Below are 14,450 nucleotides of genomic sequence, written 5' to 3'. Positions count from 1 at the left end.
CATGACTGAGTGACTCAACTGAACTGAACTGAACTGTTAGGTGCCAATTTCTCTTCATTTAAAACAGTATTGTGATGAACATAAAGAAATTTTTTCAGGTTGGCTAGCTGCTTAGAAAATCTTTAAAATATTTCCCAGTACAAAAATAGCATAAATTTACTTAGAAAATTTTGGAAAACACAGCAAAAAAGGAAACATAACGTAATGCCATTATTCAAATACAAACATGGCTATATTTATTATATTTCCCTTCACTTTTTTCTATTATTCAGGTGCTTTTAAAATGTAATCATGATTATACATTTTAAAATCAAAATGTAATTATGATTTTGCTTTTTTAATTTAAGATAACATTATAAGCATTTTTCATATTTTTATATTTAAAAGTTGTTTTAATGGCTTCATATAAATAGATTCATTAAGAAAAGAAAAATAGAGATTTCCCTGACAACTCTTCCTCATATTTGTACTTTGTAATAAGTATAGCCTAAGTAGCTAGAAAGAGAGAAAAGGAAGGAAGGAAGGGAGGGAGGGATCCAGAAAGGAAGGGGGGAAGGAAATGAGAAAAAAAGACAAGACAGCAGCTTAACCTAGCTGGAAGTTTATTTTTCCATCAAACATCAGTCCAAAGGCAGACAGAGGTCCGAAACTGGTAGGGTGGCTCTCCCTTCCTCATCATGGTTTCCATTTGTGTATCCCAGTTGGTACCTCTAGCCCTCATTAGCTTTCAGTCAGCAAGTGGGGAGTGGGCCAGGGAGTACACTCACAATACCTTTAATGGCAAAACCTACGAGTGTACACATCATTTCTACCAGGTACTTTTGGCCTAAATTTAACCTTATGGCCACATCAGCAACAGTGGAGGTGAGCACCTTAATTCCTTTAAAACTAAATAAATGTATTGAATTACACGACACTGATTCAATAGGCATTGTGTGCTTAGGACTTTCAGCAGTTACTTCATGTAATATTCCCTTACTATATGTTATCACAGGTACCTAAGGGTCACTCATACTCCACGCCCACGTTCACTGCCACCTGACATCCACCAGAATCTGAATCTAAAACTACTGCTCTCTGACTAGATTATTATTATACTTCTTTTTTTTTTTACTTTTTTCTGCATTAATTTTTTGCCCCATTTATTTCTGGGTCATAAGTTTTTGTTTCTTCAGTTTCTTCTAGGATATCTTTTTCTTCTGTGCAACCTCCTCCTCTGGTTTAGGAACAATGTTCTTTTTCAGTAAGAATCATCTCCATGTGGCAGGGAGAGTTCATGTGGGGGTTGATCCAACCATGAGCTCTGTAAGTCCTGTGCCACATCTTGGGGGCTTTTTTCACCTGGATGTGCTCAACGACCAGAGAATCTACATCAAAGCCCCTAAGTTCAGCATTACTCTCTGCATTTTTGAGCACGTGCAGTAAAAATTCAGCACTCTTTTTGGGCCATCGACCCTGCATCCATGCCACTGATTGGCCTTTGCTCACTTACCAACTCCACCATTGTAATGAGGGAGTGAAAAACATTGGTTCTGTAAAGTGATATCTTTCAAATACTTGGTGGCTTCTCATATATGCATAGTCTTAATGGCCTGGGCAGTTTCACAAGTGTTCTTAAAGTGACCACAAAGATTTGAACCTCTTGATTTGCATGATTTTCTGGGTCAAGTAAATAGCGCACCATTTTTAGAGGTCACCTCAAGCTGTTTATCAGAAAACCATATTTCCTTGTTAACCTAAAAATTGAAATTGAAAAACATGTACATATTTCCTTTCTAAGATGTCTGAATTTTAAAAAATAACTCTTGGTGAAATGTATAGTCTCTGCCATGCATCCAAATATGAGTTTAGTAGAAAATAGGTTGTTTTAGAATGAGCACAATCTCTGAGTTTCTGAGAAGGGTCAAATAAATAACCGGTGTTTATAACCCTTCAGTTTGTTCCCATCTACATTATGACAGTGAGAGTTATTATTTTTCAACTGTTTCTAGATCTTATGGAATAGACACTTTTGTGACAAAGTAAACTGGAAAAAAATCCTCCTAATACTATTAGCACAACAACAGTGATATTATTGTCTATTATTGTCTTGCTAGGGGCAAGGTCAAAGTCATAATCACAGGAATTCTACTCTTTCTTCATATGATGAGAACATAAATCAAAACATGGCAAAATGGACTTGCTTTTTAAGAGAGCCAGTGAGCCGGTTATCTGCACCACCCTCTGACCAGGAGTCTGGTCTGGAATTGGAACACGTTGCTTCACCTTCACACGTGGGACTGATGCCTTTACACTTAACACTCAACTTTGCAGGACACAAAAAGGAGGAATAAGTTCCTGCATAGCATAGTGGAGTTCTCCAAAAAAGGGGTGAGGTCTCTTAACTAGGAGACAGGGAAAGAGGTCAGAGTAGATATATGGAATATTCTTCCTTTGGAAGGACTAAGCCGTATGCAGTGTTTATCTTTGAGTGCCTGAGTGTCTCCTGCTGAGTCACAGGTCAGCAGTGACCTGCAGTGGGGACAGGGGCTCTGGCTGCAGCAGACCTGGGTCACCCAGCATGTGGCATGAGCCTTCCTGGAGGAGGTCACTATTAGCCCCACCATACAGCCACCAAGCAGATGACCCACAAATTGCAGAACAATTATACCAAAGAAATTCTCACACTGTTAAAAAAGTTCTAGGACCCACGACAGATTTCCCAACCTGGGGACCCAGGAAAGGGACTGAGATGGGTTACCTGGAAAGGAAATGGTTACCTGGGTTATTAAGATATTTTTTGTATAGTTCTTCTGTGTATTCTTGCCACCTCTCCTTAATATCTTCTGCTTTTGTTAGGTCCATACCATTTATGTCCCTTACTGTAACCATCTTGGCATGAAATGTTCCCTTGGTATCTCTAATTTTCTTGAAGCGATATCTAGTCTTTCCCATTCTGTTATTTTTCTGTATTTCTTTGCATTGATCACTGAGGAAGGCTTTCTTTTATCTCCTTGCTATTCTTTAGAACTCTGCATGCAAATGGGTATATATTTCTTTTTCTCCTTTGCCTTTCGTGTCTCTTCTTTTCTCAGCAATTTGTAAGACCTCCTCAGACAACCATTTTGCCTTTTTGCATTTCTTTTTCTTGGGGATGGTCTTAATCAGTGCCTCCAGTACAATGTCATGAACCTCTGTCCATAGTTCTTCAGGCCCTCTGTCTATCAGATCTAATCTCTTGAATCTATTTGTCATTTCCACTATATAATTGTAAGGAATTTGATTTAAGTCATACCTGAATGGTCTGTTGTTTTCCCCTACTTTCTTCAATTTAAGTTTGAATTTTGCAATAAGGAGTTCATGAGCTGAGCCACAGTCAGCTCCCGGTCTTTTTTTTTTTTTTTTGGTGATTCTATAGAGCTTCTCCATCTTTGGCTACAAAGAATATAATCAATCTGACTTTTGGTATTGACTATCTGGTGATGTGCATGTGTAGAGTTGTCTCTTGTGTTGTTGGAAGAGGGTGTTTGCTCTGACCAGTGCATTCTCTTGGCAAAACTGTTACCCTTTACTCTGCTTCATTTTTTTTTACTCCAAGGCCAAAATTGTCTGTTACTCCAGGTATCTCTTGACTTCCTCCTTTTGCATTCCAGTCCCCTATGATGAAAAGGGCATCTTTTTTTGTTGTTCTAGAAGGTCTTGTAGGTCTTCATAGAACCATTCAACTTCAGTCTTTTTGGCCTCAGTGGTTGGGGCATAGATTTGGATTACTGTGATATTGAATGGTTTGCTTTGGAAACCAACAATGTTCATTTTGTCATTTTTGAGATTGCACCCAAGTACTGCATTTTGGTCTGTTTTGTTGACTATGAGGGCTACTCCATTTCTTCTTAGGAAATCTTGTCCATAGTAGTAGATATAATGGTCATCTGAATTAAATTCACCCATTCCAGTCCATTTTAGTTCACTGATTCCTAAAATGTCAGTGTTTTCTCTTGACATCTCCTGTTTGATCACTTCCAATTTACCCTAATGAACCTAGCACTCCAGGTTTCTACGCAATATTGTTCTTACAGCATTTGACTTTACTTTCATCACCAGTCACATCCACAACTGGCTTTATCTCTTCATTCTTTCTGGAGTTATTTCTCCACTGATCTCTGATAGCATATTGGGCACGTACTTACTTGGGGATATCGTCTTTTGCCTTTTCATACTGTTCATGGGGTTCTCAAGGCAAGAATACCAAAGTGGTTTACCATTCCCTTCTCCAGTGGACCACGTTTTATCAAAAGTCTCCACCATGACCTGTCCGTCTTGGGTGGCCCTACACAGCATGACTCATAGTTTCAATGAGTTAGACAAGGCTGTGTTCCATGTGATCAGTTTGATTAATTTTCTATGATTGTGGTTTTCATTCTGTCTGCCCTCTGATGAATAAGGATAAGAGGCTTATAGAAGCTTCCTGATGGGAGAGACCAACTGTGAGGGAAATGGGGTCTCATTCTGATGGGCAGGGCCATGCTTAGTAAATCTTTAATCCAATTTTCTATTGATGGTTGGGGCTGTGTTCCCTCCCTGTTGTTTGGCCTGAGGTTAAACTGTTGACCTAGAGATTCCTGGACACTCACAGGCAAGTCTGGCTCAGTCTTCCACTGGCCTCCAAAGTCAAATTCCACCATGGTTCCACGGTAACCACGGTGGTGTGATCACTCACCGAGAGCCAGACATCCTGGAGTCCAAAGTCAGGTGGGCCATCACTAAGAACAAAGCTAGTGGAGCTGATGAAATTCCAGCTGAGCTATTTCAAGTCCTGAAAGATGATGTTATTAAAGTGTTGCACTCAATATGGCAGCAAATTTGGAAAACTCAGCAGTGGCCACAGGACTGGAAATGGTCAGTTTTCATTCCAATTCCAAGGAAAGGCAATGTCAAAAAATCTTCAAACTACTGCACAATTGCACTCATCTCACATGCTAGCAAAGTAATGCTCAAAATTCTCCAAGCAATGCTTCAACGCTATATGAACCAAGAACTTCCAGATGTACAAGCTGGATTTAGAAAAGTCAGAGGAACCAGAAATCAACATCCATTGGATCATCAAAAAAGCAAGAGAGTTCCAGAAAAATAACTACTTCTGCTTTATTGACTATGCAAAAGCCTTTGACTATGTAGATCACAACAAACTGTGGGAAATTCTTAAAGAGATGGGAATACCAGACATCCTGACCTACCTCCTGAGAAATTTGTACGCAGGTCAAGAAGTAACAGTTAAAATCAGACATGGAACAAAGGACTAGTTCCAAATTGGGAAAGGAGTAAATCAAGGCTGTATATTGTCACCTTGCTTATTTAACTTATACGCAGAATATCATGTGAAATGCTGGGCTGGATGAAGCACAATTTGGAATCAAGATCGCTGGGAGAAATGTCAATAACCTTGGATATGCAGATGACACTATCCTTATGGCAGAAAGCAAGAGGAACTGAAAAGCCTCTTGATGAAAGTGAAAGAGGAGAGTGAAAAAGCTGGCTTAAAACTCAATATTCAGAAAACAAAGATCATGGCATCTGGTCCCATCACTTCATGGGAAATAGATGGGGAAACAATGGAAACAGTGAGAGACTTTATTTTCTTGGGCTCCAAAATCACTGCGGATGGTGACTGCAGCCATGAAATTAAAAGACACTTGCTCCTTGGAAGAAAAGCTATGACCAATCTAGACAGCATATTAAAAAGCAGGTACATTACTTTGCCAACAAAGGCATAGTCTAAGCTATGGTTTTTCCAGTAGTCATGTATGGATGTGAGAGTTGGATCTATAGAAGGCTGAGCACCAAATATTTGTTGCTTTCAAACTGTGGTGCTAAAAAAGACTCCTGAGAGTCGCTTGGACATCAAGGAGATCAAACCAGTCCATCCTAAAGGAAATCAGTCCTGAGTATTCATTGGAAGGACTGATGCTGAAGCTGGAACTCCAAAGTTTAACCATCTGATACAAATAACTGACTCATTGGAAAAGTCCCTGATGCTGGGAAAGATTGAAGACAGGAGGATAAGGGGACGAAAGAGGATGAGATAGTTGAATGGCATCACTGATTCAAAGGACATGAGCTTGAGCAAGCTCCAGAAGTTGGTAATGGACAGGGAAGCCTGGTGTGCTTCAGTCCATGGGGTTGCAAAAAGTCAGACATAACTGAGAGACTGAACTGAACTAAACTGAATGGAAGCCATAAACAAACCCTTCCCTTACGTAGTTAACCTAACTCAATTTGAGTAGATTACAACCTCTGTCCTCACATAGCCTACATTGTCTTTTTGAAGATTATCACAGCTTAAGTAAATAACTTTGTACACTTCCATTACATTAAGCGCTTCCCTGGTGGCTTAGATGATAAAGAATCTGCCAGCAATGCGGAAGACCTGGGTTCAATCCCTGGGTCAGGAAGTTCCTCTGGAGAAGGGAATGGCTACCCACTCCAGTATTCTTGTCTGGAGATTTCCATGGCAGAGGAGCCTGGTGAGCTACAGTCCATGGGATTGCAAAGAGTCGGACATGACTGAGTGACTTTCACATAGTGTGGGGAAGACAGGCAGGCCAGTTGTTACTCAGAGAAAGGATGGCATCTGCTCTCCAGTCATCTTTCTAGGACTACTCTTGGAAGGTGAACTGGAGATTAATTCTTTGATTGCCACCCCGAGGCCTGCCTCACTCCCTCCCCTCCATCACCACTCAAGTTAAGCAACAAACTTCCTTCATATTAAAAAGAAGAAACTCTTATACAGAAGGCTACATAGGCATGTGGTAAACCCAACTATAAGTAATAGACACTGGAGCAAAATGTTGAAGGTTTACAGTTCCTAATGCCTCTCAGTGAGAATGGCAATAGTTAATTGAATAGAATACACAATTATTAAGTAATATGAGGGGTTTTTTTGCTAATATTCGACATCAGCTTCTAAAAAGCTTCTACTGATTATGTTTTATCACCTGGTCTGTTAAGCATCTATTGTAAAGTGCTGCTAAATTATAATGAATTACTTTCCTTCCACAGAAATGTCATCTGAACGTACTTAGCTGGCTCATCAGTGCCACAGATGTGTAATTATTTATTTTATTAGGCTGTTTTCTTGCCATTTATACATTATAAAGTGCTTTTTCATTAGTTTTACTTGGGAAAAAAAGGTTATTGTAAAGTTCAGAGTTCTTAGTTACAGTTATATCTTCACAAAATTCCAAAGTTTCTAAAGTTTTCTTGTCCTCTGATACTACATAGAATTTTGCTTTTGATCTATAGATCAAAGTCCATAGTGAGAATCTTATTAAAGCTATGAAACTTCTCCCAAGAAAATGAATGTAAACAGAGAATGTTAGCTGAAGCTTCAGGGCTTTCACAGATCCCCAGAAAACTATTCTGTGGACATCCAAGATAAGAAATTCTGAGTCAAAGAATTTTGAAAATTCTTGATAAATTATGTAAACAGTGAATTTTCTGATATTCAACACTTGACTTTTTCAGGTACTTATGCAGTAATGAAGCAGAAGACAAACATATCACTGTAATGGCAGGGACAATAAAGGTGGCTTCAGTCTGGATTTTGTTGGTTAAAAAAAAAATGCTCCGTTCCCTCAATTTTCCCTTCTCAACCAAGAATACGTTGTTCATCACCTTCTCTCAGCTGAATTTTACATGAAAAAGAAAATCACTTCAATCATTTCAGCTGTCAAGTCTTAAAGACTTGAGAGAGCAAGTCCTGGTCTAAAATTACTGATCTTAACTGTTGCTAGGTGTCAAGTGTCTCCCATGCGTTATGGCATTAATTCTTAAAAATAAAAGCAAGCATATGAGAAAGCTACTGCTTTTAATTTCCATTTTTCTTACAAGGAAACTGAAAAAAGCACAGCAACTGGGCTGAGGTCACAGTGTTGGTAGTAAATGATGAGGCTGGGACTCAATTTTTCTTTTCCATTTGGCAGCCAGGCAAAACCCATCAGAAACAGGTGTCTTTTATCTGCAGTTCTGTGAAGGAGGAACAGTTTTATTTCATTTCAAAGAAACAAATGACCTAAATCAATATGCTCCTGCCCTTGATTTTGTGCAAATTTATTTATAATGAATTGTGAAGGAAGAGGAGATAGTATTATATTCAGAAAAATTTAAATAGTCTTAAATCAAGCATGTAACATGCAATCCCATTTGTCCAGAAAAGAGGCAAAAAGCAGAACAGTAAATCTTTCCACAGCAAAATTATCACAAGGCTACACAGAGTCTTCCAATCTCGACTTTTCCCCTTTGAATGGAAACTGCAAATCACCGGGTTTATCATGTGTTCTAAGTAGCAAGTCCATTAATCTCTTTTGCTCTTCATTTGCTCGGATCTGATTTGACTTTGTGATAATGCATCACTCTGATCACTCTGTGCCCTCCTTGATATGGAGTCTCTGGAGAAAACTACAAACGGACAGAGAAAGAAGGCTCGTGGCTCAATCTTCCTGGAGTCTCAGAATGAGGAATGGCCGTGTTTGGAAGCATCGTCAACATAATTGTGGTACTCAAGGGAACTTTCAAGATATAAGCCAGCAGTAAAATACTTGTAGAAGTGAATGGCAAGGTGGAAATAGAAAATGAATAATTATAACCATTCCAGTTCAGTGTAAACTTTTGCTCCTAAGGATATAATACTCAAACACCCGCATATAAATATGCACCTAAAAATGCACCACAGTGGTAATGACGAAAAAATTCAAGATTAGTATTTTCCACATAAGAAGGTAGGGTTCAAAATACTTGAATTACTTGAAATCCCACTGAAAATTATTGTGGATAGGGCTTATTCCAATGTCGGCTCTCTATACTTCATTTCTCACTAGTCTGCTCTAGACCAGGTGTTTGCAAACTTTCTCTTGGAATGTCAGATAGTAATCTAACTTTGCAGGCCATTCTGTATCTGTAGCAACTACTCAACTCTGCCAATGGAGCATAGAGGAGTCATAGACAGTACTAGCAAATGGGCACATGTTCCAGTAAGTCTTAATTTACAAAACAGACAGCTGGCTAGATTTGGCCAGCAGATGGTAATTTACCAACTCCAGGTCTAGGCAACAATTTTCAGTTCTGACATTTATTAATTTGGGGCTTTGATTTAGTTGTTTAATATTTCTCAACCTTGATTTCTGCCCCCAATGAAATGCATTGTTTTCCCAGTAAGGACACACTTTTTCTCAGATAAGTTTATTGGAAGTAGTTTACACAAAATATGGTTGGGGAAATACCCCACTTTATGTTTATAAAATCACATATAAGTACGTGTATGTATGTATAATTTATTGAATATCTATTGTGTGCTGTATTTAATACCTTACATATACTGTCAAATTCAGTCCTCATAACAGCCTTCCAATGTAGCTGTAAGGTGGTTCAGAGACTTTAGAGTGCTTGGCAAAGTTGCACAGCTCACAAGTGATAGAACTGCAATCAGTTGCTTTAGAAGCTTCATTACACTAAGCTGTCTTTTTACTGTCTTATTTTAATCTTTTTAAATTTTATTTTATTTCATCTTATTGTGGAAAGAACTCAGTACAAGATCTACCCTGCTTAGCTTTTGAGTATACAGTACATTGTGCTGTACAATGTACAGCTGATCTCAAGGGTTTATCATCTAAATTAACTGAAAATTTCATGCCCATTGATTAGTAACTCACCATTTATCCTTTCTCCCTGCCCCTGGAAACCACCGCTCCACCAATCTTCGCTCCTATGAATTTGAGTATTTTAGATGCACCATATACATGGGATCATGCAACATTTGTCTTTATGCAACAGGATTATGTACTTAGCATATTGTCGGCTGATAAGGACATACTCCTGATTCTGAACAGTGATGAGGGGCGGAATGTGTCATGTACACTGAATACAAGTTATTTTCTGGAAAATAGCTTTTGGCCCAGATCCAAACATTTGTTGGGCTATGTTTTGCTTAGTGAGTGGGCTTCTGTGGTGGCTCAGTGATAAAGTATCCAGCTGCCAATGCAAGAGGTGTGGGAGATGTGGGTTCAATCCGTGGGTAAGGAAGATCCCCTAGAGAAGGAAGTGACAACCTACTCCAGAATTCTTGCCTAGGAAATCCCATGGACAAAAGAGCCTGGCAGTCTACAGTCCATGGGGTTGCGAGACAATCTAACACAACATAGCAACTAAACAATGATGACAAAGTGACAGTATTGAAGTTTGGTGTTCAGATACCATGTCATTCTGTTCCTGCTTCCTTTTCTCCTTTTAGCTCCAATAGCAAATAAAATAACTCCTCTTCAAGAGAAAACTATAGGAAATCTCCTCTCTGATCTCTCAAATGTGTAGGTAGGCCATTTCCCAACAATAGACTAAGTAGCTGGTTATTGGAGCAAATTTTTACTCTCTTGAAAATTTATGCCTTTTACTCTTGGAGTAGTGGATAAACCTCAGATTCACTTTTTCTGGAAATGCAATGGTAAAATCCAGTCCTCCAATCTGAGATGTATCATAGGCCTAGACACAAGGAAAAAGAAGTAGAAAGTTCCAATTTGGCATTAGACCTAAGTTGTATGCTATAATGTAGTTTTTACTTAAACTCTACCTTTAAGAGGTTTGGGAAGTTCTCTCAGGTTAATGAAAACAATAATTTTTCTACCATTTAACAATTTTTATTAATACCAAGTAAGAACCCCTTGGCAGGCGATGACCCAGAGGAAGAGGAGTAGTGGCCCACAGATTCATACAAGCCTTCTACATTTAAAAGAAACAATCAAAAGAAAACCAAAAAGAAACCTTCCACTGAAACTCTACATTAAGGAATTCTCATGGGTTCTAGTTCCTTCATCTCTTTTTCATTGTCCTCAATCACTGGTTTCCACACTCATATTCCACTGGAACTTCTACCATTATATTTACCAAAGGTCTCCAAATATTCAAGTCCAATGGCCATTTTTAGTCCTCTTAACCCACTTGATCTTTCTAGAATAGTCCTTGTTTTTTGGAATCCTCTCCTTCCTTTGATTCCTTGAGAGCATTTACCTTATTCTCTTGCAGTATGCTGCTGCTGCTGCTGCTAAGTCGCTTCAGTCGTGTCCGACTCTGTGCAACCCCACAGATGGCAGCCCACGAGGCTCCCCCATCCCTGGAATTCTCCAGGCAAGAACACTGGAGTGGGTTGCCATTTCCTTCACCAATGCATGAAAGTGAAAAGTGAAAGTGAAGTCGCTTAGTTGTGTCTGACTCTCAGTGACCCCATGGACTGCAGCCTACCAGACTCCTCCGTCCATGGGATTTTCCAGGCAAAAGTACTGGAGTGGGGTGCCATTGCCTTCACCATGAGTCAAGCTCAAATGCCTTCAGGGCCCAAGCAGATAACATAAATGACTGAATTAGTCTCTTATGTTACATTCTTTCAAAACAAATGCATTTGTACATCTATCAAAAGTGTAAGAATAGTCTTATCCTGTAGCTGACTGTGAATAAGACTATTCTTACACTTTTGATAGATGTACAAAGTCATCTTTCACAGTCAACTACAGGTTTACTTTATAATGATGTATTCAAAACTCACAGCTTGAAAAATGGAATGCAAATAAAAGGTTTTCTTTCAGTTTGTTTGGATGGAGTTCAACTGGACCAGCCTATAAAGCATTATTGGGGGAATATCCTTTGGGTACTTCTGTTCTGCACACCCCACTCAGCCCTCTCTCCTAGCCCCTTGACTGCACACACCCCCATCTGCCTGAAGATCTTGTGACTTGTCGCCAGCCACAGAGGCTCGAAAGCTCTGGTTGTTAAAGCGTAACGCAATGCATAGACCTGTCAGCCATAAAAAAAAAGCGACCTGGATAACTTGTATGCCTTCTTTTGTATCAATGTACCAATTGTAAATAATGCTGACCAACCTTTGTAAAGAATAGTTTATACAGCATATTCTATTATTGCTGATTCTCAGTGAACTCTTGTTTTAAAAAAGGAAAAAAAGAAATTTTCTATTTACACCTTCTATTTTGTTATGCTGTCAGCCCATGGCACTTTAACAAAACTCTGTGGGTTTTATGTAGCTGGTCAGTCATGGGGTATATTCAATAACTGTTGTTGCACAGAAGAGAATTTGCACCTGCTCATCTGTCCTTTCCTACTACCAATTTTAGAACCTTTTCCAGAAATTTTGAAGAAAGCATGTCCAAATATTCTAAACAAATACCACACTTGTGGAGTGGGTTTCTTTTCTACGATCCATATTTTGTAACACTAAGTATTTTCCTTCTTTGTCCCGCACCTTTATGTATTAGCACTATCAGATAGAATTCATTCCATGCCTGTGATATTGTAAGCAGAATATATGTCTAAAGTAGGTGTAAATAGTAAATTCTATGGCTTACAGTTTTAAAAAGGAAAGAACAAACATGTATCTATTGATACTGCCGTGGTGCGGCACCAGGCCTGGAGACATTCTCCAGTGAGCGATTGTATTTTTTTTTTGCTTTTGCTTTTTTTTTTTTTTTTGTAACATGGCTTTGTAAATAAAATAATTTATATGTTTGTTAAAAAAAAAAAAAAAAGAATAGTCTTATCTCCTGCAACTAAAATGGTCTTGCCCATTGTTCTTGAAATCTGTGACCCACATATCTATCTTTATTTTCCCAATTTGGATGGAAATGTGGATACAAGAAAAATGTCACTTTCCTTTTACATATGCTGTGAGAAAAACAGCTGTCACCTTAGTGATAATTATCTCTAGACACTGGTCCCAGGACAAAAGATTATGGTGAAACTATGGGCTTCCCTGCTGGCTCAGATGGTAAAGAATCTGCCTGTAATGCAGGAGACCTGGGTTCAATCCCTGGGTTGGGAAGATCCCTTGGAGAAGGGCATAGCAACCCACTACAGGATTCTTGCCTGGAGAATCCCCATGGACAGAGGAGTCTGGTGGGCTACAGTCCATGGGGTCACAAAGAGTTGGACACGACTGAGCGACTAAGCACACACACAAATGACAACCTAGGGGCTTCCCTGGTGGCTCAGTGGTAAATAATCCACCTGCAATGCAGGAGATGTGGGTTCAACCCCTGGGTCAGGAAGATTCCCTGGAGAAGAAAATGCTCCAGTAGTCTTGCCTGGGAAATCCCATGGACAGAGGAACATGACAGTCTATACAAGTCCATGTGGTCACAAAAGAGTCATACACAACTTAGCAACTAAATAACAACAATGGCAACCTGCTGCTGCTGTTGCTGCTGTTAAGTCGCTTCAGTCGTGTCCGACTCTGTGCGACCCCATAGACAGCAGCCCACCAGGCTCCCCCGTCCCTGGGATTCTCCAGGCAAGAACACTGGAGTGGGTTGCCATTTCCTCCTCCAAATGGCAACCTAGCATCCACATATTCTATCTAAGGAGGAAGTTTCTACCTAATTTCAGGTTATTGTTCCCAAGTCTTGTTATTTGCAACGGGTGCTAGAAAGCCAGATTTCATGTAAATCTCTGAATTTTTAAGTGTTGGCAACAGTGTAGGTCTAACACAAACTCTCTAAATGTGAGGGTTAGATTGCTAGTTTGCCATCTTTCTGGTCAGAACCAGATAGTTTCTTTACTGATTCCTTTTCTACCAGTGTATCTCCTGGTTCCTCCTTGAGCCATGTTCTCATTCGAAAAACTCTTCTTGAGAAAATCCATCCCTTCTTCCACATCTTCATCCCACAACACTTTGTTGTAACTTTATTTCCACATATTATATTCCTCCTTGTATTACAGTTATTTATGAAACTGTCTTACAAGTTTCATATGCTTGCAAGTTTATTATAGGTAATAACCAATTGTATTTGTATGTGCATTCCATGTAGCACCTAGACCATTGTTTTGCACAGGAAAGTTTTGTCATAAATGTATCTTGATTTATTAATATTTACATTCTCAATTTCTATAAAGAAAATGCTAAAAAAAAAGGGGAGGGGCTTCTAAATTCAAATGGTTCCAGGATTATGTAGGTATCTCACTCTATAGATCTCCATTTGTATAAGAAAAATTTTCCCAGGACTTCCCTGGTGGTCCAGTGGTTAAGAATTCACCTTGCAATGTTGGGGATGCAGGTTCCATCCTTGGTGGGGGAGATAAGATCCCACATGCCTTGGAGTAACTAAACCTGCATGCCAAAGCTAGAGAGATCCCACATGTGACAACCAAGACATGGTGCAATCAAATAAATAAAGAAATATTAAAAAAAAAAAAAAAAGAAAGAAAATTTTTCTTCTTTCAAATTCCTGCAAAATCCACATAGGGCCTAAAGCAGCTTTATTCCCTAGGACAGCAGTTTTGCTAAAGGCAGAAAGTATTCCATTTGCAAAGCAAAAAGTAGTAAAATAAACAAGAGTGAGTGTCCCACTGTCAAGTAAGTCTGAGAAATTCTGGGTTAAACAGCTTTTCACAGATTTCTTTACTGCAGCACATCTCAAAATTTT

The 14,450-nt window shown here is 39.1% G+C and overlaps 1 pseudogene; it reads right to left on the bottom strand.

Annotated features, from left to right (window-relative positions):
* Positions 1-1,100: 1,100 nt before the first annotated feature.
* On the bottom strand, positions 1,101-1,684 carry LOC112446610 (large ribosomal subunit protein uL22-like; annotated as a pseudogene).
* Positions 1,685-14,450: the final 12,766 nt, after the last annotated feature.

The sequence above is a fragment of the Bos taurus genome, chromosome 5 (assembly GCF_002263795.3).
Source record: "Bos taurus isolate L1 Dominette 01449 registration number 42190680 breed Hereford chromosome 5, ARS-UCD2.0, whole genome shotgun sequence".
Classification (NCBI taxonomy): Eukaryota; Metazoa; Chordata; class Mammalia; order Artiodactyla; family Bovidae; genus Bos; species Bos taurus.
This window is presented reverse-complemented; position numbering and strand designations above follow the sequence as displayed.